Raw genomic sequence first — 27,111 nt, forward strand, 5'->3', positions numbered from 1 at the left:
TGTAAATCAGAGTATAGAAAATATTACATATGGCATTATGGACTACAAGGTGTAGGATGCATGTCACCCATACTGGTAGGCAGTTTGTAAGAGTGCTTGGTCTAAAGAAGCTCAAAGTCAGGATTCAGAACATAAAACAGTAGTGAGCGTTGACTTTACTTATAAGAATTTATAACTACCCAAACAAACCTTTTTTTATCAACATCAGTATAATGAAGAACTGGAAACAAAACATCACTGTGTAACCTGTACCATGCAGCTTGCATGCATCTCTTTGATGCCCGTTCATAGCTCCCTGTGGTAGATTACGTGTGTAACTTAGGAACTGCACATAATTAAAAGAATCTCAGTGAGCTATGCACATAAAATACTGTTCTTTGATATTCATGGTACACATTCTTTGAAGCAGGCATATTAACCCTCTGTACTACCTTAGATGATTCAGAACTGACACCAAACAAAACGCCCATCTCTCTCCAGCAGGTACATTAATCACCAAAGTTATCATGACACATTTATTGCTGCCTGCAAACTGCTGGATATACAAGGAATTTTGCAGTGCTAGCCCCCAGTAACAAACCCCTTCCCCCTTCCAGCTTCCCAGGGAAACACCAGATGCCGGTTACGGCCAGTCCCGCCTTGCCACCACCCTTCAATGGTGCCCCTCATCTTTACATACACCCTCTCTCATGTGTATTTAGTTTCTTTTATAGTGCTCTTCACCCGACGTATGTGCGGCAGGGTATCGGAGTGCGTTACATCACACACATAATATTTAGAGACAATGACTCATAAATGTGAATGTCAACGTGTAGGAAATGTTACTTAAGACCATGAAGGCTACAAGGTGTAAGAGTCAGATGCCATCCACACTGGTAGGCATTGGCATAGCGTGGGTGGGGCCAAAATAGTTGTGGTGTAAGGGACTCTTGTTACGTCGGTGATGTTGTCTGCAAGTGCAGGATATTTTGCCTTGCCCGCCTTTCCCCGCGGAAGGGCTGCACAGAGCCGTGCCCTCATGCATCTCTCTTGGCCTCCGGGCAGGCGAAGGGCTACTTGCACTGCTACCCGGTGGCATGGAACAGCGACGGCCAGGGGTACAACAGTGGAACGTCTCTTGTGGTACTATGGCGCCGTACAAGGAATTCGTTTCTGCTTTTTGGAAGGGAAAAGAAGCATTTCAAGCCAGAGTTACTCTCTTGCTGTCTGACGTCATGTGTCGGTTTGGGATGGCAGGTTGAGCCAACCGGGGATGTGGCATTCATTCATTCATTCTTTCATCCATCATTCAGTCTTTCACCATTCATTCTGTCCTTCCATCTGTGTGCCCATCCATATCCAAACCTATTCAACCGTTTCTACACCTATCCATCATTTATCCTTCCATCCATCCTTTCACTCATCCATCCATCCACCCTTTCACCCATCTCTCCTTTCACTCATCCATCTACATTTCCACCCATTCATCCACTCATCAATGCAACCATTTAACCTTTCACCCATCCAGCATCCTTTCACTTGCTCACCCATCCATCCACCCAGTCACTCATCCGTCCATCCATTCACCATTTCACCCATCCATCCTTTCTTCCGGCTCTTCACCCTCCCTTTAACTCATCTATTTATTCTTTCAATCATCCATCCTTACATCTTTCTTTTCACTCATCAATACACCCACTCGCCCATCCATCCTGTCAATCATCTATCCATACTTTCACTCATCTATCCATACTTTCCATCCATCATTTCTTTCTCCATACCCCTTTCATTTAGCCATCCCCTCACCCATCAACCCACCCACCCATCCACTCATAAACCCATTCATTGATCTTATCACTCATCCATTCATCCTCTCATATATCCATCCACCCCTTCACTCATCCATCCATTCATTCTTTTGCCTATCTACCCTCCCTTTCACTCACTTATCCATTCTGAAATCCACTCTTTCACTCATCTGTCCATCCATTCACACTTTCACTTATCAATTCATCAACCCATCAATCATTTCACTCATCCATCCACCCTTTCACTCATCCATCCACCATTCCACCCATATATCCACCATTCCACCTATACTTCTATTTACCCTTCTTTATCCATCCTTCCACTCACTCATCAATCCATCCCATCTCATTATCCATTAATCCATTCATCTTATCACTAATACATCCAGCCATTCACCCATTCTTTCACATACTTACTCACTCACCTGTTCACAATTATGAGGGGAGCCTTTGTCTGCAGAGGTGCAGACAGAAGAGGCCCATCAAGAACTCTACCCTGGTGTAGTCCCTAATGCAAGGGGTGGGTTCACTATGCCCAATGCACATAGGTAATCTGAAAACGTGGCCTTTAGCAGCTGCGCAGCAAGTAGTGCCAGCTGCATCGTTTAGGCCTTTTACAGCTGCGCAGCAAGTAGTGCCAGCTGCACCGTTTAGGCCTTTTACAGCTGCGCAGCAAGTAGTGCCAGCTGCACCGTTTAGGCCTTTTACAGCTGTGCAGCAAGTAGTGCCAGCTGCATCGTTTAGGCCTTTTACAGCTGCGCAGCAAGTAGTGCCAGCTGCACCGTTTAGGCCATTATTAGATGTGCAGCAAGTAGTGCCATCAGAACCAAGCATCCACCTAAACCCTCCCGAGCCCCCCGTATAAGTACAATATCCCGATTACCCTTCAGAGCCCAAGTGCCCCCGTCACCAAAACAGTCTCGACAGAGCTGCGCTGTCTGCTCCACAACTGCAGATCTGCAGTAAAACACAAACTTGAAATCTCCGATACCATCACCCATCACAATATTGACATGCTCTTCCTCACAGAGACCTGGTTCAACGATACCTCTCACTCTATGTTTGATCTCCTATTACCCACAGGCTATTCTATATTTAGGAATGGCAGTACTGTCAAAGTTGGCGGAGGTGTTGCAGTAATCTTTAGAAACTCCCTTCAACTGAAGGCCTCTCCAATCAGCTCCTTCCACACCTTTGAATGCCTTTCTCTTGAGCTTCAGTTGCACCACCGCTCACCCCTCAGATTCCATGTCATTTACCGCCCGCCTCGTAGTGGCCCTTCGTTTATGGAGGAACTCACCGACTTCATCAGCGACCAATACTCGCAAAGTGACAATCAGATCTTCGTGGGTGACTTCAACCTCCACTGGGGCTTAACGCAAGACTCACATGCGAACTCGCTGGCCACCTTCCTCTCTGCAAACGATATTATCCAACACTGCACAGAATCAACACACTCTAAGGGCTCAATCCTAGACCTTGTTATTTCTAAAGCAGGCATGCTTTCTATCGCTACCCCTATTCATGTAGACTGGTCTGACCACCTCCTCATCCCCTTCTCTCTTCACCTAGCACACTCTATAACTCTTGGCCAACCCAAGAGGGCTACCTCCTGGTTATGTGATGCTAAAAATATTGATGTCGGTCCCCTCTGTGAATCAGCTTTGTTATCACTTCCAAGGCTAGACCCGAACCTAGATGTTGACGACCTCACCTCCCAATGCCTCACAGTTCTTGCAGCTGAAATCAATAACGTCGTTTCACTCAAAAGCAAAATGATAAGGCCCACTGACTCAGCACCTTGGTTCAACAAATCCCTCTATGAAGAAAGGAAGCAGCTAAGATTCCTGGAGAAACAATGGAGGCAAGTGCCCTCCTCCGACAATTTGGCCACGCTTCGTTCAGCAACATCCAAGTACCACAAGCACATCTTCCTTGGGAAAGCGGCGCACTTCAAAACCCTCCTTGACTCAGCCAAAAATAGACCCAGAAAACTATTCGATCTCATCAAGATTCCTGACTGCTCTCCCCCAACCTCCGAGTTGGAGGATTCTACAAAGAGAGCAGCGGATTTCGCTATATTCTTCAATGAAAAATGGAAATCACTTGTGGATTAGGTCACTCATCCTACCCCTCCAGAGGAGCGCAAATCCTTAGCCATTTGGCAGAACTTTGACCCCATATCTGAAGATGCCCTTCTCAAGTGCATCCGCGAAACAAAACCCTCCAACCATTCTCTTGACCCTATCCCCAGTGCCATTGCCATTGACTTCTATGCCCATTCTCTTTCCTATTGGACCACTCTGATCAACCTCTCCCTCTGGCAAGGCTCCCTTCCTGTCTCCTTCAAAACTGAGCAGGTCACCCCTCTGCTTAAAAAACCCACTGCTGATGCGACTGACCTCAACAACTTCCGCCCCACCACTAACCTACCCTTTCTTGCGAAGATCACAGAAAGATGTGTAGCGAAACAACTCTCTCGTTATATCAAGGACAATGATCTTCTTGACAATTTTCAGTCCGGCTTCATCCAAAACTGCAGCACTGAAACAGCCCTACTGCAAGTGGTTGATGACACGCTGAGGATACTCGATTCGGGGGGGTCCTGTCTTCTAATTCTCCTTGACCTTTCTGCAGCATTTGACACTGTCAATCATAACACCCTCCTCAATACTCTTCAACAGAGAATAGGCATGGAGGGCACTGTGCATAAACGGTTTGCTTCCTTCCTCTCTGAAAGATCCCAAATGATCAGAATAGCGAACAGTCTTTCTTCTCCTGTGGCGGTGGGTCAAGGTGTTCCTCAAGGCTCTATACTTGCACCCACATTGTTCAATCTCTATTTAGAACCACTGGGAAATCTCCTAAGTAAATCCGGGGTCCACTATCATCTCTATGCAGACGACACTCAACTCTACCTCAAGGTTGCCTCCACTCACGATCTCTCCATCCTAAGCTCTACTCTGGACTCCATTCAAAACTGGATGTCAACTCATCAACTGATTCTGAATCCCTCCAAAACTGAATTCCTCCTCCTCTCCTCCTCACTCTCTCCTCCCCTGGTCCAATCATGGATGGACCAGATGAATCTACTGAACAATAAACCCATCATTGTCGACAGCGCAAAATCCCTTGGTGTCATACTCGACACAAAACTCAATCTAATCCCCCACATCAACTCCATTGCAAAGTCTGCTCGATACCAACTGCGCCTTCTTTGGGGAATTCGTAGCTTCTTCCCGGAGCAAGACCTTAAAACCCTGGTCCAATCGCTGGTTCTCTACAGACTGGCCTACTGCAATTCTCTTCTTACTTGCCTCCCCAAATCCCACCTGTCCTCCCTTAAATCTGTTTTCCATTCAGCAGCTCGTTTCATTTATGGGGCCAAAAGAAGCGACCACATCACACTGTTGTTATCCACCCTCCGCTGGCTTCCCATCGAGGCAAGATCCATCTACAAGACTGCCTGTATCACCCACAAAGACTTGCACTCCTCCTCTCCTCGCTACCTGGCGAATAAACTGAAACTCTCTGGAGGCTCTAGACCATCACGTAATGCGGAAAATCTACTGCTTGAACCTCCCACTTTCAAGAAGGAAAGATAGATGGCCCAATCCTTTTCAGGCAACGTGGTGAGAATCTGGAACTCTCTTCCGCCTCAGCTCCGGACCACCACCTCCTCCCAGGTCTTCAAAACGGACCTCAAAGTTCTCCTCCTCCAAAGACACCTCCAAAAGTAATTCACGTCCTCTCTATTATCTGAAGGAAGACCTCCCATTACTGAAAATTCTATTCTCCATGAATATGGAAGTGCCTTCCCAGTGTGTTCTTGTGGTTGCAGTGTTTGCCATTTATTGCAGTATTATCCTTGTACCTGTGTTTGGTACTCTTTTTTAACATGCACACACCACTTTTCTCTTGTAATACACTGTTTGCTACCACTCACATTTTGTTTGCCTTTGATACTTGCACAAGTGCCACCATTGCCTACGTAACGTTTGTTCTTGTGCCTGAGTGCCTATCATATATTGCAGTAATATACCTCTAATTGTACTTTGTTTTCTCTTGTAACCTACACACTTGTCACTTTTTCCTCCTGTGCAGTGTTTGCTACCTCATGTATTTTGTTTGCTCCCAATTGTCACTTTTACCTCATGTAACTTAACGTCTGCTTTTGTAATCTGTTCACATGTAATGTTCTCCTCATGTATCAGTTCTGTTTCTATTGTGAAGCGCTCTGACGCCTTTGGGTAAAGTATGCGCTATATAAAAACGCATAAATAAATAAATGCATGATGCACAGTGCCAGGACGTGATGTGACTGAGACATGGTGTTGTTTCCAGGGCTTTAATTGGGTTGAAAAAACTTGGGGCCTGTCCGATGTAATTAAGGGCGTGGCTTAAAACACTTAAGCTAAAAATCTGTGCTTGGCATAGTGTGCCGCCCGACTGGTATTATGTTACTTCCGTTATTGCATCCAGATATATAATACATTACACCAACAACAAGCCAGGACTATTGACTATGTCAACGGTTGATAGTTTTTGTTTCTGATTTTTAAATAGCGTGAACTTGATCCCACGGTATCAGGTATCGGATCGCTTTACATAGCCCTAGTTTTGTTACATGAGGACACATTCATTTTTGGTAGGCGCAGGGAGATTAGGTGATTTGCCCAGAATCACTGGATGTTGAGCGCCATGGCCGAGACTCAAACCTGGTTCCCCAGATTTGATATTCACTGCCGTAGACCGTTAGGCCCTTTATTTTTAGTTGCATAAAATACAAAGCAGCAACTATGGCTTCATTGTATATAATATTGAAAATGCGTCTGTTCTAAAATGATGAGACTGTGAAAGAACTCTAACCCCTTCTTTTTAACTTGTTTCACCGCCTTCTTTTCATGAACTGGATTCTCAGGTAGCAGCATGGGCGTGTTTGTACATTTCTCCATCTGACAGAATGCCCTGCCCTAGACCAAGGCTAGAGGAGGCCACCACATGCTGTGACAGCCCAGACTGCCCCTTGTCCTTTTGTATGCGACAATCATCAGCCCATACAGGACGACAATCTTCAGCCTATCATACAGAATGACGATGGGCGGGTGGGTGCGGCTGCTCTTGTCCTCCGAGGAGGAGTGAGAGGCGCCCCCATCAGGGAGCCAAGACTTCTAGAAGGGAAACATTGCCGCTCCCTGCGATACCCAAAATTACGGACAAAAGGCGTCCTTAAAAAGGATCATCACGGACAACGGACATGAGATCCAAATCACGGATGGTCTGTGAAATTTACGGACGGTCGGTCACCCTACATCCTGTGCTGCTCCCTTCTTTGTTCTTAGCAGATGTTTATACTCTCCCCTATAGGCTCACATGAGCCATTCACTGCCACCTCATGGTGGCACTAGAAAAAAAGCTTGTAAAACTTTGTGCATCATGTCATGACATTCCTTATCTTACCAGCGGGGGCAACTGTGCCTGCTTGGACCCCCTTTACTGTTAATACTGGCTGCAACCACAGGAGTTTCAATCCATGAACAATTAGACCCTACATAATCAATACAACATCCTCTGGGGTATTAAGTGTGCTGGCCTATATCTTGTCATGATTGCATTTGATACAGAGATTTCATTCAGATATGTCTCTTTACTCCATCCAGCACTTCTCCTGTTGTGTAGGGACCTCCTACTGCTCCCCACAGTGACACTACATTAGAAATGTGCTCATCAGTAACCCCCACCACGACCCCCCCCAATCATGCCCTTCTCCCCCCTCCACCATTGTCCTCTGTACCGGAACTGGCGCTTTCCAAGATGGCGAACATGATGCCAAGGCTGAGGAGTGCCTTGAACCCCATGATGCTTTCAGGGTGCTCAGCTATCGGCGTCTTCTTCCTGTGGGGAAAAGAAGAGAAAAAAATCTGTCACTCACTGATGTCAACACAAGAGTTCAAAGATGGGTTTCTGTGAGGAGGGTTAGTGTGAAAACACTACATAAGAACATTAGCAGAAGAGGAATCAGGTCCATGTTGTTGATTTTTAAAAACTGTGACATGGACATGTGAAGTGGGACAAGGCGCAGAAATTACAGAGCAATCTTTATAATCCTGCGATTCAAGCGTCTCAGAATCCGGTGATTTTTTTTCACATCATATAAATAGACACACACTCGCATATAATATTTATCAGCTGCGATAAACAGCACCTATCACTAGTTTTTGGGGAATAATATGCAGATTTTGGTGTTGAATGCACAAAACCCACATGGTCTGGCAAATATCTTACACTTTTTCCCTGTTAAATTCAGGCAGGTTTTACAAAGGGTGAGATATTTAATGCACCCAGTAATTACCGGATCCGGTAAATACTCCCCGCTCGGATTTCCGATCCTTGACTAAACAGGGATTGTTTTGAGAGTTCTCATGAATGCCACAGTTTCACCCCTACATGTCACGGTGTCGGCACGCGCAGACCAGTCCTCGACGTCAGGGTATAAGCTGCACATATGTGGCACACTCAACAAGTTAGCGGGGGAGGGGGGTAAAGCAACCAGCGGGTAAAGTGCGCTGACCCGTTGCACCAAACAGCTAGCTGCAAGTGGGTCTCAAAGGCCAGACCTAAAAAGAGGGTGTGATATAGCAACCAGGCTTTTAGGGGCCTATTAATCAACAAGCATTTACAATGCAATGGTTTTGCCTTTGTTAAAGTTAGAGCTATTGGCATTGCTCTTGACATTATATTTATTTATGTTTTTTTAACATAAATAAATGGCATTGCCATTTACAATGCCACTAGCTTTATCTCTCGCAAATGACACACACAAACACACACAGTGCCCCCCCACACACACACCCACACAGAGCCCCCCACACACACACCCACACAGCCCCCCACACACACAGCCACACAAAGCTTCCCACACACACAACTACACAGAGCCCTCCACACACACCCACACAGCACAAGCAGGCAACAGGGGCACACAGAGGCACAAGCAGGCAACAGGGGCACACGGAGGCACAAGCAGGCAACAGGGGCACACGGAGGCACAAGCAGGCAACAGGGGCACACGGAGGCACAAGAAGGCAACAGGGGCACGAAAACTGAGGCACAAGCAGGCGACAGGGGCACACGGAGGCACAAGCAGGCAACAGGGACATACGGAGGCACAAGCAGGCAACAGGGGCACACGGAGGCACAAGCAGGCAACAGGGGCACACGGAGGCACAAGCAGGCAACAGGGTCACGAAAACAAGCACAAGCAGGCAAAAGGGTCACTAGCAGGAATTGTAATTTAGACAGGGCTGAAGTGGAGAACGGTCAGTAGGGAAGTAGTGCGGCTGGTGCAGTGGTACCAGGCCGAAAGGTGAGAGGGGCTGTCTGCACCCAGTTTGGACAGTTTCCACTACCTAACAGGGATTGGTGGGAGGGGGGGCGTACTTCTTGCTTGCTTTAGGGCTGTTACTTCGGGGACGCAGTGCACGCTCTTGCCTGCTGCCTGCTGCCACCGGGACACGACAACAGGCAGGGAGAGGACAGGCTGGGAGAGGGCAGGGAGGGGACAGGCTGGGAGAGGGCAGGCTGGGAGAGGGCAGGGAGGGAACAGGCTGGGAGAGGGCAGGTTGGGAGAGGGCAGGCTGGAAGTGGACAAGCTGGGAGAGGACAGGCTGGGAAAGGTCATGGAGGGGACAGGCTGGGAGAGGGCAGGCTGGAAGTGGACAGGCTGGAAGAGGACAGGCTGGGAAAGGGCAGGGAGGGGACAGGCTGGGAGAGGGCAGGCTGGGAGTGGGCAGGCCAGGAGAGGACAGGCTGCGAGAGGACAGGCTGCGAGAGGACAGGCTGCGAGAGGGCAGGCTGGGAGAGGGAAGGCTGGGAGAGGGCAGGCTGGGAGAGGGCAGGCTAGGAGAGGACAGGCTGGGAGAGGGCAGGCTGGGAGTGGGCAGGCTGAGAGAGGGCAGGCTGGGAGAGGGCAGGCTGGGAGAGGACAGGCTGGGAAAGGACAGGCTGCGAGAGGACAGGCTGGGAGAGGGCAGGCTAGGAGAGGACAGGCTGCGAGAGGACAGGCTGCGAGAGGACAGGCTGCGAGAGGACAGGCTGGGAGAGGGCAGGCTGGGAGTGGGCAGGCTGCAAGAGGACAGGCTGCGAGAGGATAGGCTGGGAGAGGGCAGGCTAGGAGAGGACAGGCTGCGAGAGGACAGGCTGCGAGAGGACAGGCTGCGAGAGGACAGGCTGGTAGAGGGCAGGCTGGGAGTGGGCAGGCTGCGAGAGGACAGGCTGCGAGAGGACAGGCTGCGAGAAAACAGGCTGCGAGAGGACAGGCTGGGAGAGGGCAGGCTGGGAGAGGGCAGGCTGGGAGAGGGCAGGCTGGGAGTGGACAGGCTGCGAGAGGACAGGCTGCGAGAGGACAGGCTGGGAGAGGACAGCCTGGAAGAGGGCAGGCTGGGAGAGGGCAGGCTGGGAGAGGGCAGGCTGGGAGAGGGCAGGCTGGGTGACGGCAGGCTGGGAGAGGACAGGCTGGGAAGCAGAGAGGGTCTTACCTGAGAAGTCTGCCAGCGCGGAGCTCTCCGTGGCACAGAGCAGCAGCAGGGCCCAGCAGAGCAGGGTGGGGGGTGGCAGGGGCTCGCAGAGGTGTCTCCTGGGGCAGCCGCCCAGGTCCACCATGGTGTGGCTCCGAGCCCCAAGCTCACATGGTGCCAGCGCTGCCCGCTGCCGAGCAGCGCCGAGTCTCCGGGGCGCAGAGCAGCAGAGGGCCCAGCAGAGCAGGGCGGGGGGCGGCAGGGGCTTGCCCAGGTCTACCATGGTGCGGCTCCGAGCCCCAAGCCTCTGGTGGTGGTGCTGCTGCGCTCTGTAGCCCATTTAACTTACCGGGCACTCTGGCGGGGGCTCCTTGCGACGGCGGCAATCTCTTGGGCACTTCTCCGGTCTCCCTCTTCGGCATGGGAGACCGGCAACGTCCTCCGCTTCTCCCGGGGCTCCCTCCAGGCCACTGGAGCCCCGTGTCGGCCGTCATACTTCTTCTACTGGGCCGCCGTCCTGGCGGGGGCTCCTTGCGACGGCGGCAATCTCTTGGGCACTTCTCCGGTCTCCGTCTTCCGCAGGGGAGACAGGCAACATCCTCCACTTCTCCCGGGGCTCCCTCCAGGCCACGAGAGCCCCGCGTGGGCCGCCATACTTCTTCTCCTGGGCCGCCGTCCTGGCGGGGGCTCCTTGCGACGGCGGCAATCTCTTGGGCACTTCTCCGGTCTCCCTCTTCAGCATGGGAGACCAGCAACGTCCTCCGCTTCTCCCGGGGCTCCCTCCAGGCCACGGGAGCCCCGCGTGGGCCGCCATACTTCTTCTCCTGGGCTGCCGTCTTCCTTCTTCCCCCGGGCTGCGGGGGGGGCGGGCACTTCTGGCCAGCCGCGCTAGGATTGGCCGGCCGGCTAGTCACTTCCGGGTTGCCGCGGGCAGCGCGGCGGCCCGTCTCTAGCTCAGGCAGGCGGGCGGCGAAGTTTCCCGAGGAGTGGGCTCCCTCGTGGATCGCTGATGACGATCTTGAAGACGAACACCACGCCCACGGAAGAAAACACAAAAACGCCTCCGGGAACGTCTCCCTCTTCGGCATTGGAGACCGGCAACGTCCTCCGCTTCTCCCGGGGCTCCCTCCAGGCCACTGGAGCCCCGTGTCGGCCGTCATACTTCTTCTACTGGGCCGCCGTCCTGGCGGGGGCTCCTTGCGACGGCGGCAATCTCTTGGGCACTTCTCCGGTCTCCGTCTTCCGCAGGGGAGACAGGCAACATCCTCCGCTTCTCCCGGGGCTCCCTCCAGGCCACGGGAGCCCCGCGTGGGCCGCCATACTTCTTCTCCTGGGCCGCCGTCCTGGCGGGGGCTCCTTGCGACGGCGGCAATCTTTTGGGCACTTCTCCGGTCTCCCTCTTCAGCATGGGAGACCAGCAACGTCCTCCGCTTCTCCCGGGGCTCCCTCGAGGCCACGGGAGCCCCGCGTGGGCCGCCATACTTCTTCTCCTGGGCTGCCGTCTTCCTTCTTCCCCCGGGCTGCGGGGGGGGCGGGCACTTCCGGCCAGCCGCGCTAGGATTGGCCGGCCGGCTAGTCACTTCCGGGTCGCCGCGGGCAGCGCGGCGGCCCGTCTCTAGCTCAGGCAGGCGGGCGGCGAAGTTTCCCGAGGAGTGGGCTCCCTCGTGGATCGCTGATGACGATCTTGAAGACGAACACCACGCCCACGGAAGAAAACACAAAAACGCCTCCGGGAACGTCTCCCTCTTCGGCATTGGAGACCGGCAACGTCCTCCGCCTCTCCCGGGGCTCCCTCCAGGCCACTGGAGCCCCGTGTCGGCCGTCATACTTCTTCTACTGGGCCGCCGTCCTGGCGGGGGCTCCTTGCGACGGCGGCAATCTCTTGGGCACTTCTCCGGTCTCCGTCTTCCGCGTGGGAGACAGGCAACATCCTCCGCTTCTCCCGGGGCTCCCTCCAGGCCACGGGAGCCCCGCGTGGGCCGCCATACTTCTTCTCCTGGGCCGCCGTCCTGGCGGGGGCTCCTTGCGACGGCGGCAATCTTTTGGGCACTTCTCCGGTCTCCCTCTTCAGCATGGGAGACCAGCAACGTCCTCCGCTTCTCCCGGGGCTCCCTCGAGGCCACGGGAGCCCCGCGTGGGCCGCCATACTTCTTCTCCTGGGCTGCCGTCTTCCTTCTTCCCCCGGGCTGCGGGGGGGGCGGGCACTTCCGGCCAGCCGCGCTAGGATTGGCCGGCCGGCTAGTCACTTCCGGGTCGCCGCGGGCAGCGCGGCGGCCCGTCTCTAGCTCAGGCAGGCGGGCGGCGAAGTTTCCCGAGGAGTGGGCTCCCTCGTGGATCGCTGATGACGATCTTGAAGACGAACACCACGCCCACGGAAGAAAACACAAAAACGCCTCCGGGAACGCCTCCGAATCTGGTCCGCGTTGACAGACAGATTCAGCTCCCAATGGGGGGCCGGAGACACAGACCGCGGGAGGGGGGGCGGGAACGGGCACACCGAGAGGGGGGGCGGGAACGGACATCGGGAGAGGGGGGCGGGAAAGGGCACGCCGACAGCGGGAGAGGGGGGCGGGAACGGACAGACGGGGAGAGGGGGTCGGGAACGGACACACGGGGAGAGGGGGGCGGGAAAGGGTAATCAAAAGGCAGAGCACTCACCTGGACTTCTTGGAGCAACAAGAAGTCGACGGGCCCCGGCGCCATCTTCGGCGCAATGACAAAACCATGACTTGAGGAAACCAAAAAAATAACCCCGCCCACCGCCGCATGACTACACAGAGGGAACGCCCACGGAAAAAATCTCAGGAACGCCCCCGAATCTGGTCCGTGAATGACGGACAGATCTCTGTTCCAATGGCTAGCCTCCTTTTATGGAGCTAGCCAATGGAACAGAGGGGCGTATTCAAGTCCCCCTGACTGAAAACTAGAGATTTCTCCTGGGGGCGGAGCTAAAGCTCCGTGCCCCAGGCAAAACCTAAAAAGGCATGGTGCTGTGCGCATCGTGACAGGGAAAGGGCAGGAATTCACCGTATTTAACAAAATAAGGTGCATTTTCTCTCTTTTCCTAGCACCGGCGCACAATGGGCCGAAGCACCAACACAGGCACCCTTGCACATTGGTGCAAGGGTGCCGGCGTTGTTAGTAGGATTGTTTTTGTGCAGGAAGGGAGATCCTTCCTGCACAAAAGGATGCCAGAGGATGAGTCTCACTGCTTCCAGCTGTCTCTTCAGGGATCTCCCAGACAGAGTGAGTGTCAGTGAGGGAAGAATCCCTGTAGATATTTGTGAGAAGCTGGCTTAGTATATTGTGCACGCTTATGTAAGTGGTTGCCCTGCACTAATCCAGACAACCCGTATGGTGATTTTAGTGGTCTTAGACAACCTTAGAAAGGTCTCTAAGAGGTAGCTGTGGAGAGCAGCTTTCATGCTTAGTTCAGAAGGAGTGTAAAACAGCTTGTTTTACCAGAGTATAATCTTATTGGTATAGATTAAGTGAAAAAGAAGCACACAGTGTATTTATAAAAATATGTATTTATTATAAGACACTCACTAACACATATAAGTATCTCCTACCCGGAGATATACGAAATGCACACAATACTTTGCAAAGAAAACAGATAAGTAGCACAAATACACAGGGGTTACCATATACTAAAATAGAGGTATGCAAACTACGACTTAAGAGTCAAGACTGTGCCCTGAAGTCACAGTTGCAATTTTAAAGAAGGACCCTTCCCAGTGGACCCTGGAAAAACCCCGTGGAAGACAGAAGGTTGGAGAGCCACCCCACCCATGGATTCCATAGTACCCACATTACCTACACCAGGGAAGCCGGTGTGAAGTGGTGTTGGAAACCACAGTCAAACCCATGGAGGATTTCAGGAAGATGCTGCTGCTGGAGAAGGAGAAAGTGTCTGGTGGAACCCAAAGGTGGATTCAAGATGAGAAGTACATGCAAGCAGAGACAACAGAGTCTATGGGCCATATGTATGAAGCTAAATTGCAGTCGCAAACGCTGAAATTTGCTGAATGTTGGCGTTTGCGAAAGCGAATTAGCAAAATGGCATGTATGTAGGAAAATATTGTGCTAAAGAAGGAATCACTAAAAATGCAATTCCCAAAATTGCGAGATTGACAAATTTTGCGATTTTCCTGCGATTACTTATTTTTGCGAATTCGCATAGTGCTAAATTCGCTAACGGGAAATCGCAAAAAAAAAAATTGCAATGAAATGTATGAAACAATCGCAAACAGTGATTTTCGGAAATTCTCTAAATACAGAATCGCTATTACCACCAAGTGGGAGCAGGTGGTAATCAGGTGCAAACTATATAAGGAGTACCAGAATGCAACAGGCCCTTTCCAACAATGGCGGGGCTTTACTTGATAGCCAGGAGAATGCGACTCAGAGCTGCTGCGCAGAGGAGGGGACGGCAGGAAAGGATATTCTGTGCACGCATCACCATCTACCAGCGCAATGAGGAGGACATCTACACCCAATACAGACTGGAGGAAGACAGTATACTAGATTTACTTGAACAACTCAGACCCTATCTTGAACACCCCACACGCAGGACACATGCCATCCCCACTCACATCCAGGTCCTGTGTTCACTACACCTGCTGGCCTCAGGTAGTTTTCAGGGTGTGATAGCCTCAGTAGGAGGGGTGTCACAAAGTGCCCTTTCGCGCTTTTTCCATGCGTTCCTTGATGCCATGGCACAGAGGATGCAACACCACATTTACTTCCCAAGCACCCCACAGGAACTAGCCCAGACCAAGCAGGAATTTTACCAAATTGCCCAATTCCCCCACGTCATAGGATGTATAGATGGGACACATGTTGCAATATCCCCCCTCAAACAATGAGTACGTATTCAGGAACCGGAAATGCTACCATTCACTAAACATTCACTAAACATACAGGTGGTGTGTGATGCCAAAAACATCATCACTGACATAGTAGCAAAGTATCCAGGCAGCACACATGACGCTTTCATCTTCCGTCACAGTGGGCTATACTGTAGACTCTCAAGAGGTGATTTTGGCGAGGGATACCTACTAGGTAAATGCATTTAAACATAGGGCACATTTCTACTGACTACCATGTGCAGTTCAGTGACTAACCATTGACATTTCAACCCACAGGTGACAGTGCTTATGCAGTCCGGGATTTCATCATGACTCCCTACCTGAATCCTGCTAATGCTGGGGAGCGGCGATATAACCGAGCACGCATTTCTACAAGAGGCATCATTGAACGCACATTTGGGATACTGAAGAGCAGATTCCGATGCATACATAAAAGTGGAGGTGCACTCCAATACAGCCCACAAATATTTTGCAAGATAGTGGTAGCATGTGTCATGCTGCACCACATCGCCACCAGGAAAGGCACACCAGTGGAGCTGAGTGAATCTGAATCCTGAGGGGCCTGGACCAGGACGTAAGGCAGCTGGTGTAGCTGGTGCTGCAGCTGGGCGCCAGAGGCGGGATGAGATTACGCGCAACTACTTCTAGCTAAGAAATAATGACACAATGACCAATCTCATGTGTGTGACTGTTTTAATTCCTTAATTGCAGGAGAAACAAACCCACACATCCTTCACGCCAACTAGTCACACTCCTATTATCATGCACATGTTATTCTCACTGTGCCACAATTAAACAGGAGTGATTGCAAAGTCAAGTCTGTAGTTGACCTCTCCCAATGTTATCACAATGAACCCCCCATATGCGGTGCAGCCTAGCTAAGGCCCCTGGTGGTTGTTGCACTGCGTAATCCTAATTGTACGTAGCAGGCCTGCTCCGCATTGACTGTGCGTCCTCTTCACTGGGAGTCAGTACTCCATGGCCTGTAGTTCGGAGTGCCCGCAGCTTGTCAAGAGCAGATGTTGCCTGCACAACTGCTGTAGCGATGTCCTGGATGCCATGGGCAAACTCCCGCTGCATCACAATGCTGCGCCTGGTCTGGATGTTTGTGGCAGAGGCCAAGCGGTTGATGGCCCGTGTATATCGGTCTATGCGCTCCAGCTCTCGGCGCCTAGCAGTATGTTCTGCGCGCAGCTCACCACAAAGCGCATGCATGGCACCCCTCAGTTCACCTTGTTTTCCCCTGAGCCTTGCCCTCACCTCTCGTTGTAATGCCTTAATGTTTTTTGCTTGCAGGCGCTGCACCAGCAATATATTCAATTCCAGGCCGGCAAACACCGATCCATCACCCTGATCTCCAAAACTGCTGGTCGTGCGATGTCTGTGCCTGGCTGTGCCTTGTGGGACTTGGCTGTCTTGTGGACGGGACCCTTGCTGTGGCTGAGTGTCTTCAGAGTGCAAATTTCCAAGCTGTCCTCTGCCTCGTCCTCCATTGGTGGTAGTGGTCTAACTATGTTTCTCCTCTGTTTTTTTGCGAGGATTGACAGGGCTGTCCTCCCCATCTGTTTCTTGCTCCTGCCCTGCGTCTCCAGGGTCTGGACGTTCGGTCACTGTTCCACTGCCTGTATGCTGTGTCGTAGTTGGTGCTGTGGACAGAACAGCACACATTTATTAACTGTATTCGTTTGCAATGTGAAAATAAAATATTTCACAGTTTGGGATTACATTGCTTTTTTATTTCCCTTTCCTGACCTGCACATGCAATATTTGACTAGTGTGGCTGATAAACACAACTTTGAATTTCATGTGCCTACATCTCCCAAGATGCATTGCTGTGTCTGCCTGTGTACCTGCTCTGGCCTGGAATTTGTTTTCCCTGACCCTAGGTCGCTGCTGGGGGGTGTCTGGGGGGTGTTAGGGGTGTGATGGCATGCTTCTTACCTGGTCTAGATGCTGGTTGATCTGAGCTGTCTGGGACAGCCACGCCCGTCATGCTTTCTGGTAGCAGGGTATCCTCCACAAGTTCCTCCTGGGGTGTGGAGTCCGGCACAGTTGAGGTCCCTCCACCGGTGTGCTGTGACTGCTCCAGTCTGGCAGCTAGATTATCTTTGGAGCGCTGGCGCAGGTCGTACCAGCCCTTTCGTAGTACATCCACACTCCGATATGTCACTCCCAGCGCGTTCACTTTTCCCTGTATGTCAGCCCAAATGTGCCTTTTCCGGGTTGGCACCTTCAGGGAATTCTTGCCAAACAGTAAGTCATGATTTGGCACCATCTCCTGGATCAATGTCTCCAATTCAGCCTCTGAGAATTTTAGTTTTATTTTTCTGGCACATTCTCCCTCCTGCTGCTGCTGCTGCTGTGTTTCAGGCATGGACATGTTTCCACTTTCAGCCATGGTGATTCAGTAGCACATTTCACTCTCTCTCTCTCCCTCACTGTGGCTCTCACTCAGCAACTCTGGTGCAGCATGGGTAGGCAGTCACTTCCTGGTAGTGATGTCATCAAGCTGCACCAGAGTTTCTGATTGGCTGATTTGCGATATTCGCAAATTTATGATTTTTTGCGTCAAGGAATTGCAAATTTGCGAATTTCTGGGTTTAAGGAATCGCTTTTTTGGGTTCTCGCAGATAAATAGCAATTTTTACCGAATCGTTATTTATTTGCGATTTGTTTCATACATACCGATTTGCGAATCTGAATTTGTTAAAAATCGCTAATTCAGAATCGCAAATTCTTACCTTGATACATATGGCCCCAAGTCACTCAGGAGTGAATGGGGGCAACACCGATGTCGGGTGTTGCAGGAGAATTGACGGTGCTGCACCTGAGAAGACCAGGAGAATCTGTGGAAGACCAGGAAGTGTTCACCAGCTGTTCCACGTCCAATGTCGAGAGTTTAGGGGTCGGTGTCCGTCAGGAGCACCAACAAGCCTTGGCAACCGCAAACAACGTGGAAAGCAAAGAAGGTTGCAGTGTTGGGACCAGCAAGGTCCAGGTGACTCACCACAAGCAGGGGTGGCATGGCAGGCACCGAGCAATCAGGGGAAGCCTGCTGAAATCAAAGAAGACCCTCGAGACGACCCACAGGCTGCAGGCACTGGAGTTGCAAGAGGACCTCGAGCAGCTCACCAAAGATGCAGGCCCGCGCTGCAAGTGATGCGGTGAAGACGAAGATCTTGGTCACAGGAGATGCTTGTGGGTGGGGCTACTTGGAGCCCAAAAATCTTGGCAGAAGAAAGCCAACAAGCCTTTGCAATGGCAAGTCGATGCTGTGTGCAGGGTTTTGGTTCCTGCGGCTCTGATGAGGGATACTGGCCTCAAACTGGGTGAAAATACGGGGCAGGCCTTGATGGATGTGAAGAACCACCACCTGTGTTGCTGAGCCTTTAGGAGTCTATTGGAGCTCAGGATCAGCAGACCGGTCATCTGCATTGTGGTGCATGCAGATGCAAGGAAGTGACTCCTTCACTTCAAGGGAGATTCCTGCAGGTATCTTGGATGCCCACAGGCATTGGAAGGTTCCGGTATGGGGCACAGGTACAGACATTGCAACAGACAACCAGGGGGACGAGACCAGGAGCAGCAGGAGTCTTCCTAGTTGCAGTCTTGAGGCCCAGAGAGAAGTCTAGCAAAGTCCAGAGAGCTCAGACGGTTGAAGAAGTGGTGTCTTGAAATTAATCTTGTCCCATGATGACTCTAGGGACCCACCTAGAGGTAAGCACTTCAGTACCCTTAGGAAAGCATTGGGACGATTCAGGGGTCCCTTCAATTGGAGGGGTCAGACAGTGGAGACGATACTCCCATGTTCTTTGAACAGCTTTGCGCAGGGAGGGAGTGCCCAGCTCCCTGATCTGGTTTGAACTGAACTATGCATGTAGGGCATAAGGGCACAAATGTGCCCCTCAAGCAGACTGAGTGGCGCTGGCAAGCGCTCAAACCCCTCCCCAATACACTAACCCTGTCTGGGAGGTGGTCACACCTCCTTGTGACAGGATACCTATTTGTTCTACCTTCCCCTGCTCGAGCTTGGCTCAGCAGCAGGAGGGCGGAATCATGTCTCTGGTCGGCATCAGTCATGTTGTGCTGACTGGGTCTAGAAGACTGGTCTCTGGAGCACTGAGAGTCGTCTCTGGAGGAGCTTTACAGTGCATGGAATCATACCTCCCACACCGTTTCTGGTGTGGAGGTATGATCCCAACATTTTTAATACGAAACATGACAGGGTTTGTTACAGCCAGTTTAGAGAAGGTCATTGTGTAATGATGCCTGGCCACTCTTTGTATCTTAATGGCTGATGCACTTAAAACCAGGAGAATGGAAGGGTGTGGCCAAGATGGCGACCTAGGAGGACTCAGGACCTCGAGGCTCCTCGCAAAGGGCTCCCCTTCCCAGCCGATTCAAGCATAACAGTCCACACTTGTGCTTCAAAATTGGCAGAAAATCGAGGGGAGGCGAGGAGCTGTGCCTGAGAGCATTTTCGGAGGCAAATCGCCCCCGGAAGACCCCAACGCGGCCCGCAGCAGGCTGACATAAAATGGCGCCCAGGCTGAGCGGGCACTGACTTGGGCGTGATTGAGCTCAGCCGCGGAGACACCAAGGCTCCTGTGACAGCCCACCGACCACCGGCCCTGACTGACCCTAAGTGGGCGGTAGGACTGCGGGGCGGAAGACAAGCCGGAGCACCTCGGCGAGCAACGGAGGGTTGAGAGGCGCACCTGAGCGGCAGTGCGAAAATCGAGGCCAGGACCGTTGGGCCTACATGGGCGTGGGCGGGCGCCACCCATCCTAGCAGCGCAGCGCGGGACCCCTGAAAGTGCGCAACAGTGACGGCGGAGAGCAACTGGAACCCGAAGCCCCCAGCAGAATTACATGCAGCAAGAGCCACGTACTTGAAACGGAAGGGAGGTGAGGAGACAAGGGGCTGCTGATAATCCGCCTAGTGGCATCAGCGCAGCCTATCGGACCCGCCGGCAGCGGGGTGAGTGCAGCTCTCCTGACAGCAGCACCCTGGGGGCACGCAGAGGAAGGAAGAAGGTGGGTGCGGGGATAGCACACCCCAGGGGCGCCTCCCGTAGCGGAGTGCGTGTGCCACCATTGAGGTCAGGAGCAGTGGCTGGGGCGGACTAGAGACCTGTATAGGAGCACCAGAGGGAAAAGCTGGAGGGCCTCCACAGGCAAGGGTGAGGTGCCCGTAGCTGCAGTAGGCAGCCGGCCTGCAATCTACACTCAGCAAGAAGCACAGGGCAATGGGCGCATAAACCCCGGGGCCCACGAAACAACTCTTGAGACCCCCCAGCTCCGGGGATTGGGAGCCACAGAGAACCTTCTTAGGTGAATGGAAGGAGCCGGAACCCCCGTTAGGCCCAGGACAGCAGTTACCACAGCGGGGCACGCATGCGACCTCCCAGCACGCAGCGACAAGGGCAAGTGAGTGCAGTGGATCTGAGCCTGCCCGCCAACCTCCCTAATTGCAGAACGGACTGCCAGAGCTAGTGGGCAATTACACGGGGAGACAAGTGGTCCCGCTGAAGTACTCTGAGCTCCCGAAATCTTGGTTGGGGGAGGGTTGTGACCCAGGATCACCATGGTGCCCCAGGGGGTGGGCACACTTATGGCATGAGCTGACACATGATGAGGAATTTGCGATTCTGGAGAGGGGGCGAGCTCAGTGAAATGAAATGAAAAAAAATATTTACTAAAGCGCACTGCGGCCAAGCAGCTTCCTGGCGCTAGGGACCTGATCAAAACTCACAGAGGGAGCCCAAGGAGACTAGTAGGGGAATGCCTGAGAGAAAAGGAAGGTTTTGAGGGCTTTGCGGAAGTGAGAGTAGATGGGGATAGAGCGAATGGAAAGTGGGAGACTGTTCCAGAACTGGGGGGCCAGGACTGAGAACCGGGTGCCTCCCGTTCTGGATTTACGGAAGCGGGGAATATGCAAGAGAGAGAGAGAAGAAGAACGAAGAGTGTGACTAGGGGCATGAGAATAAATGAGAGAAGTGATGAACAGGGGAGCAGAGCGGGAATGAGCCCGAAAAGCTAAACAGGCCAGTGTAAAGAAAGATCTAAAACGGACAGGAAGCCAGTGAAGGGATTTGAGAGCCGGAGTGATATGAGAAGATTTAGGAAGGGAAAGGATAAGGCGGGCAGCTTGATTTTGTATTGCCTGTAGACGGCGGGTTTCGTAGGCAGGAATGCCCACGTACAGGCCATTCCCATAGTCGAGGCGAGAGATGATGAGGGCCAAGACTATGGTTTTGAGTGCGTCGGTGGAAAAAAAACTCGAAATTTTCCGGATAAGACGGAGGGACAAAAAACAAGAAGACACGACAGAGCTGATTTGACTGTGCATGGATAAGTCATGGCTGACTTTAATACCAAGGGTACGAACAGAGGAAGCGGGTAAAGGGGGGGAACCAAAAGAGAGGGGCCAGTGTACAGGAGACCAGGGGTTCGAGGGACCACCAGTGAGGACAAGTTCCGTCTTGTCCGGATTAAGCTTCAAATGGTTAGCACTCATCCATTCAGAAATGAAAACTAGAGTGGAACAAAACTTAGGGAGAGAATCAGGGGTAGAAGAGAGGAAAAAAAGAGCTGGAGGTCATCTGCGTAATTGTACACAGAGACCCCCAGCTCAAGAAGGGAAGTGATGAGGGGATGAATATAAAGATTGAAGAGAAGGGGGGAAAGAGAGGAACCTTGGGGAACACCACAAGTGACCGGGCGAGGGGGGGGGGGGGGCCGGAGAGGTGAACCGCCTGGAACCTATCCCGAAGAAAAGACGCGAGCCAAGAAAAGGCCACGCCTTGGATGCCCGCTGCACTGACTCGGTCGAGAAGGATGGAGTGGTCGACCGTATCAAACGCAGCGGACAAATCGAGAAGGACCAGGGCTTGGGGGAGATTAGAGTCGGCCTTCCCCTTAAGTTCGTCTAAGACTGCAAGAACCACCGCCTCCATGGAATGGCCCGGGCGGAAGCCCGCCTGGTGGGATGCCAAGAGACCATGGTCCTCGATGTAAGTGGAGAGGCAGGCGGTGACATGGGCTTCGAGGATCTTGCCAAGATAGGGAAGAAGGGAGATGGGTCGAAATTTGGAAGGGAGAGAAGGATCTAGGCCGTTTTTTTTTAGGATAGGAAGAACTATGGCAGATTTAAAGGAAGAGGGGACAGAGCCAAGGGCCAGAGAGGAGTTAAGGAGAGCAAGAGGGGGAGCGGGACAGTTAGTAAAGAGAGTTTTAAGGATGCGTGCCGGCGCGCAGTCCGCGGGAGAACCAGATTTAACTTTGACCAGAAGTTTTAAGAATAAATATGGGGAGATGGGGGGGAAGAGAACAAAAGAGGAAGAGGGAGGAGGAAGGAAACAAGTGAGACGGGGTTGAGACACAGTGGGGATGTTAGCTTTAATCTTCACAATCTTGTCGATAAAAAAGTCATTAAGTGAGGAACAGAGAGACTGAGAGGGAACCAGACTAGGGGTGGAGCGATCAGAAGTGGCAAGATTGTGGACCAGAGAAAAGATTTCGCGAGATTTGTTCGCAGACAGGGCTACTCTCTCAGTGAAATAAGTGGTTTTAGCCGCTAAGATCGCTTTTTTGTATTCGGTAAGAAGTAGTTTGTATTTGGCGCGCAGAGAGGGGCAGTAATTCTGTCTCCAGTGGCGTTCTGACCACCTGAGATCGAGTTTAAAATTTTTAAGCTCTGGAAAAAACCATTTGTGCGCGTCATGGGGGCGAACCGCTTTGATCTTCCTGAGTGGGGCAACTCGATCACACGAGGAAGATAGCCATGTACCAATGGCGTTGACCTGGGATTCGAGAGGAAGATCAGTAAGATCTGGAGCAGAGATAGCCAAGGTAAGTGAAAGGGAATCTAGATCAGTCTGATTCCAATTACGGGCTAGAACGTTTTTCGGAAGAGGGGGCTTATCAACCACACCCAAGTGAATAGAAAAAGAAATAGTAAAGTGATCCGACCAAACACAAGGGGATATGGAGGTGGGTGAAACAACAGGACGAGAGGACCAAATTTGATCCAGGATATGACCCTGAGCATGGGTAGGGGCTATGATATGAGATATGAAGTTTAAGCACTGGAGGGTAGCAGAAAAATCTATCAGTGGCTAATCCAGTGCACGGCCCACGGTGAGACCCCCCATAGGCGCCGGAGAGAGTCAGGAACAGACAACCAGGCCCACGAGCTTCACCATGTCCACAACACATAAGAAAGGGGACCGTTCACTAAAAGACATTCTTATCAAAGGCCCCGTAGCGAGAGACAGGGGAAATCATACACCCCTCGCCCCTAACCAGCACGCAGAACAAGGGGACGGGGAAGTGCCGATCACCCGAGCGTTTCTAGAGACACTTTTTAACACTCTCCAGGAGGATTTTCACACACTCAAGCAAGAGGTAGCAGGAGAAGTGAAGGGAATATGTTGCGATGTTGATGAGCTGGGGAGCGAGTAGCCACCATCGAGGACAATGATCACACCAGAAGCGAGGAGCTGGAACAACTAGAACAGGAACTACTCCACCTTAAGGACCAACAGGTGGACCTACAAGCACATGCAAAGGACCTAGAATACAGGTTGAGGTGCAATAACATCTGGGTCCGTGGAGTCCCGTTAAAAACGGAGGGGGAGGATGTTGCCCACTACCTACAGGGCTTATTTCGGGAGATCCTCGGTGAGGGTCCGTACTACGAGATCCGCATTGATCGTGTGCACTGGGTGGGCTTGGCGAGACGGGCGCCAGCCCCCCCAAGACATTCTGACCTTCTTAACGGATTTTCCATTGATGGAGCGCATCCTCCGGGAGGCGAGATTGAAGCAGCCTCTTCAACATCAAGGACACCCCGTAGTTCTTTTTCAGAACTTGGCCTTCATCACTCTCCAAAAAAGAAAAGCATTCAAGGAAGTGAATACCTTCTTAAGAGATAAGGGAATACCCTACTCCTGGGGCCATCCTTTCCGATTGATCTTTAAATGGAACGGCACGCATCACCAGATGAGATCTCTCCAAGAGACTTGTGCGCTCCTGGGCCTCGAACACAGTGACCCAGACACCTCTCCTAGTCATTCCCAATGGTCGTTGGGAAGAGTGGGCCGCAGACGCTCAACCGAAGAGGAACTGAAACCTGACCAGACAACCATGACGCAGGAACGGGTGTCTGCCCTAGAAGCGGTGACTCGAGACACCTCATCTCCTGATTCACCTGGATCCGCACTTGGGGACACACATGCACTGACTCACAGCTGGCTGGGGAGGGGGTGGTGGGGGGCCGGGGTTGTCGGGGTTACAGGATCTTCCTGATTACTCACCATTTGCCTGCGTTCTTGGTAGGCGGGCAGTTGACTATGGTACTTTGTTGGGAATGTTCAGTTGGAGTTAGGAAGGGTGTGACGGGGTGTTGGGTGGAGTAGACAGGGAAGGGACTCAATTTGGGGAGGGCTGTTGGGCTTCGGGATGGGGAAGGGGATGAGGGGGTGGAGGGAAGGAACCGGTGTGCCACACATGGAGAGGATCCACGAGAGGTGCTTACTAGGGGGAGACCCCAAATGACAATACTGTCCCTCTTCACGCAGCCACTTTGATGGGATCTACCCTGAAAGTTATCACCCTTAATGTAAAGGGGGCTAAATAATCCCATTAAGGGATGAGCTATATTGTCATACTTAGAGCACTCCAGTGCTTCGATTTGTCTCCTGCAAGAAAAGCACCTATTGTTCAAAGATTGGCATAGAATGAGATCCCGGGCATTTCCTCAACAGTTTTATTCCTCCACTACTGACAAGAAGGCAGGGTTAGCTATATTGTTCGTGAGGCACTTCCAGGGCACAGTGGGTGATAAAGTGGCAGAAATTAAAGTCAGGCTGTTGGCATATAGTGTGAGGGTGGGTTGCACTCCCATGGTCATTGGTTCCCTCTATGTCCCTAACTTGTAGTGTAGTTCCTATATTCCCAATAGGCTCTGCACATTGGAATAACATAAACAATAGTTTAGACGTAGGACTGAGGTCGACTAGGTCTCTGCTGAATATGTTAGACTTAATTATGAATGCCAGCTAGCTCAGAGGTCACTAGAAACTTTCTCGAGTAAACAGGAAGGAGTTAACTTTCCTGAATAGACAAGAAGGGATTCGTTTCTGGCAACCGCATAAACATGACAACTTTGCTCCCTCCAGAATAAGCAGTATATCTCCAGAGTCGCGGAAACAATAGGCAGCTATTTTACTCAGTCAATCGTGCATGCTTAGTTTCACCAGAAGCGCAGAGAAATAGAGAGACGGGCGTTTTCAATAAAAGTGGTTATTTATTGAGCAGTCTTCTTTCTCATACAAGAGAAGTGAATTGCCACAATTGCAATACTTGTGATAAAGTAAAGTGCGTACAGTAAAAGGAGTATTATGAAATAATACTGTAAAATCATTTATATGGTTTCTAAGCCATAAGATACTTAAAACGGATAAAATACATACAATGATAAAAGTTGACTAAACGTGCTCAACTGGTGTTTCTAATATACGCCTACCCCGGTGTACCTAACCTAAGCCTTGTACGTGGGAAGGAGTAAGTGAGATATAGTTTTAGTTAAGATAGTTTTGCCAAGAATCTAAATTAAGAACTCTCTAAGGATCTAATCAGCTCCGTACCTTGGTTATAGAATGAAGGAGGTCTTGTATCTCTTTCTCAGGACTCTATCTCCCAGTAACCCGCAAGGGTGACTGGAAACACTGGAGCTGGATTTCTCGGCAGGAGAAAAGACAGCGTCTCTCTCAGTGCGTCAATGGGAGGGTCGGCTTCCTTTGGCTCACGTTACAGCTGGGCTTCGGGTAAGTAGATAGCCGATCTGCTCCAAACCACCGTCCGTTTGCTAAGGCAGATGCTGGTATATTTATGCCTGGAAGGTGCCGAGTTTGACTTAAGGTTGGACATAAGACGTCACCAAAAACTTACAGTTCTTTCAGGACTCCCGGAGTTCTTGGATAAATCAAAACAAAAGCAGGGGGAATTCCCGGGCTGCTGGAGGCTGGGTTTGTTTAAAGAACGCTTTGTACTTTCTAGGAGTCTAGGGGAGTAGCCTTGCCATATTTGGACTGCATTGGCTATGACTAAATATAGATATGATTCTTATGCCTTTATAAGGATATGATTTGTTATAATCACATAAGGGCATGAATCGGGAATATTTAAATAGGGTCCTAGATACGTTCACAACACCCACTCCACGTATAATGTCCATCATTACTAAATACTAAGCTATACTAAACATATAACGATGCATGTGTTTGCCAACCCACCCCAAAATACAAAAAAATTGCATTTGAAATGGTATATGGTATATACACGAAAATGAGTATTATACTGTACGTATTCAAGCAGAGGTAACATTCAGATAATGCATATATGGCTGAATGAATTGCGAAAATGACATTTATGAAATGGCTCTTAATACAGAAGAGAAGGTCGAGACCATTTCATCACATATTTATACAAGACTCTACATGTGCTAGAGGCTCGGTCAAAATATTGTCTCTAGAGTCTCTAAAATTAGAAGTTCTGTTCTCTAAGAATAGTTCTACTTTAAGCAGAGTACCATGTGCCAAAAAATAGGTAAATATTTTGGGAACGGAAAAATAATTTCGCTTTCAGGGGAAAAAATAGTTCCAATGTTTTCAGTAGTGTTGTTTATAAAAAACTGAAGGCCGAATTCAGAGTTCAGGGAACGCTGTGTGCTCTCTGTTTCAAAAGTTATTCTTGTTGTTAGGAGAGAACATCAAATCAGACAGGCTGCTGAAAAATTTGTCTACAACAGTAGGTGAAAGTGTGACCAAGTTTGAAAAAGCTGAATTAGTGCATATGTGAGAATCATTGCGATCATCGATGTCTAGATCAGCAATGGTACAGAAGGTTGTACCTGTGTGCCGCTTTCATCTC

At 51.0% G+C, this 27,111-nt stretch overlaps 1 pseudogene; it reads right to left on the reverse strand.

The window, feature by feature from the left end:
- Positions 1-16,389, reverse strand: part of LOC147725693 (uncharacterized) — an 83,772-nt pseudogene extending 67,383 nt beyond the window's left edge.
- Positions 16,390-27,111: the final 10,722 nt, after the last annotated feature.

The sequence above is a fragment of the Lissotriton vulgaris genome, chromosome 3_2 (genome assembly GCF_964263255.1).
Source record: "Lissotriton vulgaris chromosome 3_2, aLisVul1.2, whole genome shotgun sequence".
Classification (NCBI taxonomy): Eukaryota; Metazoa; Chordata; class Amphibia; order Caudata; family Salamandridae; genus Lissotriton; species Lissotriton vulgaris.